The following is a 6000-nucleotide window of genomic DNA, read 5'->3' as shown; positions in this document are numbered from 1 at the left end:
TGCTTGTACATGTGTTTCACGTGTTGTGTTAGTATTGCTCCCAGTTCTAAGAACAGGAGGCCAGGGCTCAGATTTCAGTAAGAATTTTATCACTAGCCACCAGTTCAGCCCCTGGTGGTCTATGCACATGTGTAACTCCTGCTGGTATTGATTGAAATTAGGATTTTTTTTATTTCTCTGCAGCACAAAGAAAAAACTATAGATCAAGACAGAGGTTGTCATGCAAATTCCAGTGCACTTACAGATGAATCTCAAAGTAGGGATAAAAGCAGTTTGCAAAGTGAAGAAGAGTTTTTTCTCAAAAGCAACAGGACAGAAATGCCAAGAGGGATAAATGTAAATAGCTGGGATCTGCCAGCATTGAAAGAAGAAAAGATGCCTTTCTCAGAGGGCCACAAGATCGGGGTTGACAAGGAAAGCAGCAGAGTGATGACAGACTGGTTGAATAACACCTCACTAAGAACTGTCTTAACTAAAAATGAGTATACCTGGAAAGATAATGGAGCAGATGGACCTGTCTACAATGAACATTTATTTCAAACTACTGATCAGCTGAAGTCCCAATCTGCAAGCAAGGTGGAAAAAACTAAATTATATGCTGCCATGTTGCCAAGGATCTGGGATGGCCCTACTGATCTGGGAGATGATAAACAACACAAGTCCCCTGACATTGAAATTGATAGAGCTGCAATAAGAGGCTTTATCAATACACCGTGTTCAGTCAGAAAGAGAACATTTATGGTCTATATTTGTGGAAGCTATCGAGGTATGACATCTAGAAACTGGCTCTAATCCCTTTGCAGACTCTCTTCACCCTGAGATTCCTGGTTTATCATGCACTGCACCTGAACTTATCATTGTTCACTATTTGCAGTTACCAGAATTGTGGTAAGAAATGTGATTTGGAGAAAAAAAAACAAGAACCAAAAAAAAAGCATTAGGTTTAGGAGTGAGGGCAGTTTGGTTCTTTTCTTGACTAGTATCAGATGACTGTGCCATAAGCAAGTTGCTTCACTTATTCTCCATTTCCCTTTCTACACAGAAGGCTTAATAAAGCACACCTACCCACTTCCTGGGGTTAAAGTCTGTTTCTTTCAGCTTACTATGTAAATATGAAATTGAGGGGGGAAAGGAAAATCCTTCCCTGAAGAACTTGGTATTTAAACAGGCATTACACTCTGTGTGTGTGTGTGTGTGTGTGTGTGTGTGTGTGTGTGTGTGTGTGTGTGTGTGTGTGTGTGTGTGTGTGACAAAGCAACAGTCATCTGAAGTTTTTTATTTTTAACAGGGGTTGTCCAGGATCCTACCAAACATCAAATGAGTATGGATAATTCAGACTATAAAAACTCAAAATACTACACCAAAATACTTCCAACCCTCAAATCCTGAGCCTTCCTACCTTCAACCTTGCTTTATTAGAAATTGCCTGATTGTGTTTCCCTGTTTGTGTCTCTGGTGTGGAGGTACCATTAGTCTTAGTAGAAACGGTGGGAATTCAAGACACAAGGCAGTTCCATGGGTTGGGTTTTTTTTCAATACAGTTATCAAGCATGCTGTATTTATGTCTAATACATTTTAAAGAGGACAAAATAATTTTGTAAGGTAATTAAAAATGCATGCAAAAAGATACGGCAAAAGTTTACATACAGAAACAAATCACCAAGTTTGATTTTAACTGGGAGGCCCTTCTGTTAAGTAAATGCAGTTTCCAGCATGCAAAGAGATGCTGTTCCCAAAGCTTCCAAAGTTTGGCTTTAGATTTTCATTCAGACTTTTGAGTAACCTGAATTTCAGGGCTATTGTAAACTTGGAGTTTGGTTGTCACATTGTAGAAAGAGGGGGCCATAGCCTCTCTGCTACCCTTGGCAACTGTCCATTTTGTTCATAGCATTGGGGAGGATAGGACAACAGTCCAAATATAGATCTGGATTTTAAATATCTGGGAGTACGTAAATTTCTTATGGTCAATGTACATCCTATGAGGAGAACTATTAAAATATGCAAGATTCGTTCAAATACTGACTATAATGCAATCATGCTGGGATATACTGTATATATATAACATTTAGTTAGAAATTTAAAAATCCATCTACCATCATATATAAAATGCTCTCCAAACACTCCTTTTTATTTGAAAAATCGTGATTCTGTTGCCTCTCAAATTTTTGTTTCATCATCAAATACTGCAAAGCTATCATGTTTATCAGTATAACAGTTTATATTCACTGTGCTTGTTTTCATATCAGATTCAGAAGAGGAAAGAAATGAATTAATGAAAAGATCATACCCACAGCTATACAGTTACTGTAAAGCAAGAGGCTATGATTTCCGGATGCTGGACCTGAGGTGGGGACTAACAGATGGTGTCAGCAATGATCACCACATGGTTTCATTACACCTGGAGGCTCTGAAGAAGTGTCAGGAGTTAGGACATCAGATGTTCTTTGTAAGCTATGGTTGTATTTGCTGTGTTTAACTTTTAATATTTGTTAGGATTTGTATTCATGTTAAACAACATGTATCTGACAAATTCAGAACATGGAAAAAGAGAGGTTATTTACAGATAATCTACTGATTAATGTTGAGTCAAGCCTCAGAACCATTTACAGAAGGTGTAGACCAAGTGTATATTTGTCTCCTGTGTATGTTTGTTTTCTCCTTAGTGTTTTCTTATCATTATATATTCAGGTTTTCATTGGGCAAAAGCATGATGATCCTGTCATCCCACATACCATATCAAAGGAGAATTTAGAGGCAATTAAAAACACAATTGAAAGCCTCAAGTTGGTTGCAATACAGCAAAAGCAGAACATGTCAAGTGGTGTAAAGCTTGATGGAACAAAAGAGGCAGTTCTAACTGAGAAAACAGAGCATGTAGATGATAATCAACCTGACACTTCTAAAGAGTTTCTGGGAACAGGCAAGTCATCAGAAGAAAATATAACTGAGATGCATGACAATAAAGAATTGGAATCAAATATTTCAGATGAACAGGATTTGTCTAATAGATCCCCTCTCACAGAACATAAATCTGCAGCTGAATATGAGAAAGAGTTGTGGCTTCTTAATCAGTGGTACAGATTGGATGAAAATTATGTCCCAAGTGTTTACAGCCTGCAGCCCATCAGGTTAGAGTTCTGTTACGTTTGCTTTGACGTTTATTAATTCAGGAATATATCGATCGATCAATCGATCGATCGATCGATAGATGTTTTTCATTTCAAACCATTTGAGAGATTGATTTATTTTCAGTTAATCCAAAATTGGATCACTTCAAAAAAATCCATGAAAGGTAAATTACTGAGCAGCTGAGTAAAATAAACATTCCAGCATGAGGAGCTGCAAAAGAGGATGAACTTAATGAGCAAGGCAGTGCCTTTCAACTTTTTCTGCAATGTACTGGTATCTGTGGTTAAATGAACAACACAGATACAAGTAGAAAGTATTACTTAAAACAAAATCTACTTTTGTGTTGTTAATAATGATACTAATATTTTTCATAGTTTTCATATGATTTGTCTCATTCTTCTGCATAGCACATTTTACAAGGACATATTCAGCAAGGATCCTGTACGCAAGCAGCAAGCTAAAAGCAAATGGCTGAGCTCTTTTCAGAAGCTACATAAGATACTTCAGGAATATGCTTCAATTGCTGTTGGCCAAGACACAGCCAGTATGCTACTTAAAACAGGTGAGTTGTGAAGATACAGAAGAGAAAAATATGTCACTTAATTGGAATGAGTAACAATACATTGTTTCCAGGATAAAAAATAGTAGACTCCACTAGAAAAGAAATGGGCAAGTAATTTGAAGGAGCTGAAATATCTTTTTTTTTTTTACTGACAGTTTGCACATTTTTACTGGCAACCAAACTTTTGTACTGTGATTGGTGTTAAACCACTTAACTTTAATCTGGCCCCTGTTCAGGACCTGGCAGAAGGGTAAGGGTAACATTTACACTATATAAAACAGTCAATAAAAAAGTTTGGTTGTCAGAAAAAAAAATTTGTCTTGACTTGGAAACTGTGTTCACAGCAGCCATAATCATTAAAACACAGCTATTGTCTAATTTAATAGAGTTTACTAGGAGTATTGGCCTTTTCATATATATATGTGACACTAGCAAAACACAATTTTCAGATACTTACTTTTGTCCTAGTATCTTGCCTATTTTCTAAGCCACTTTTTTCAGAATATTATTTTAAGTGATCAAAGTTTAATTTAAAAAGTGTGTTTGTGTGTTTATGTACCCACATGCTCACTAAGAATCAGACTATGTTTTCCCTTTATAAGTTTTGCAGCAAGAGGTTGATCAAGGGCTCTGTGTCCATGGCTCTCCTGAAGACCATTGTCACTGCTTCAAGAGGAACATCTGTGACTTACAATTCAACTTGTCCAGAAAACAAGCTTCAAAATATGTTGATGTCCATCCTCTGAAACCAGAGATTAATATAGGAATGTATGAAGCACACCAGAACTTCATAAAAAGCATTTATACAAGGGTATGCTAATTATCATTTTCCAATAGCTTGGTTCTGCCCACTGCATCAAGCATTAGTCAGGAAAAAAATAGTATTTTGTGTATCTTCCCATGCATCCAACTTTTTGCTTTTTTTACACTGCTTCCTGCAACTGCAATGACATCTCTTCTTCAAAGCCAAGTGTTTTTATTCTTCCATCAGACCTTTTATCACAACTTACTTCTTTCACCTTGTTTTTTTCCTGCTTTGACCTTCATTCCTGCATATGCTACTTTTGCCCTAACTTCAGTCTTCTAAGTCACCCTCACATATCACTCTTATTTGTTATATACTTTATTTGACTCATCTTTACTTTAGTGCTTTGTCTGTTAGCTTTATTTTCTGTTTTTGTGGACAGGGTCTTTCTGGAAGAAAAGCTATGGTGTTATGTAAGCCTCATATTATACCACTCTTAATTCATGTTGAATGTTCCATGAGGAGTCACACTGAGACCAGTTATGGAATAAAGTATTATTCAGTATGAGATGAGAATCTGAACCTCAGTATGTAATAACAGTATTAATAGCTATTAATTGATTAATCCACATGTTGTGTGGATCTAATGAAGACCAAGAAGTGTTAAAATATGAGACTAAATTGTGTTCTTGGACATACTGTAAGCATGAGAACTGAGCCAATTACTTTATTTATTTATTTTTGCAAGTAAACTCACAGCAAAGCAATTTGTATCCATCTATTAAGGTAAGCAGTATGAGTGCATAATTATTTTTGGTTTCTCTCTACCTTAATTTTCTCCTTAAGTCTTCTCCCCAGCCCCCAACCAATGTTCCCTCTAAGGAGCAGCAATCCATGAGCATGCCACTTTGGTCCGTGAGCACGCTGCCTCTGTCTGGCATGGGACACTTACTGAAAGGGGCTGAGGGCTGTGGGCTGGAGGCCAGAGGCTGGGGTCAGGGGTCGGAGGCTGAAGCCAGGAGCCAGGGGCTGGGACCAGGGGCCAGTGGCTGGAGCTGGGGGCCAGTGGCTGGGGGCCAGGACCTGGAGCTGGGAGCCAGGGGCCAGGTGCTGGAGCTGGGAGCCAGGGGCCAGAGGCCGGGGGCTGGAGCTGGAGCTGGGAGCCGGTGGCTGGAGGCTAGGCCGGGGGCCAGAGGCTGGGGCCAGGTGCCAGAGCCGGGGACCAGGGGCTGGAGCCAGAGCCTGCTGTGGGCTCCCCACCTCTAGGGAAGTGCTCTGCTCCCCCGCATCAGGGCCAGGGAGTGGAGCAATTCCCTGGAGCCAGCGGAGCCCATGCAAGCTGCCCACACCAGCCTTCATCCCTGCCTTGCCTAACCTTGGGGAGGAGCCACTGCCTGCCCCAGTGATGCTCTGCCAGCTCCGGGACACTGCTCCGCTCCCTAGCCCTGACGCCATGTACCTCCTTGCTCCCCGAGGCGATGGGAGGGAGTGGAGCAGTGTCCTGGAGCTGGCAGAGCCTCACTCAGGGCAGGCAGCTGCTTCACCCCAAGGTGAGGCAAGGCAG

This window comes from Crocodylus porosus, unplaced genomic scaffold, assembly GCF_001723895.1.
Source record: "Crocodylus porosus isolate Cpor-Errol unplaced genomic scaffold, CroPor_comp1, whole genome shotgun sequence".
NCBI classification, from domain to species: Eukaryota; Metazoa; Chordata; order Crocodylia; family Crocodylidae; genus Crocodylus; species Crocodylus porosus.
This window is presented reverse-complemented; position numbering follows the sequence as displayed.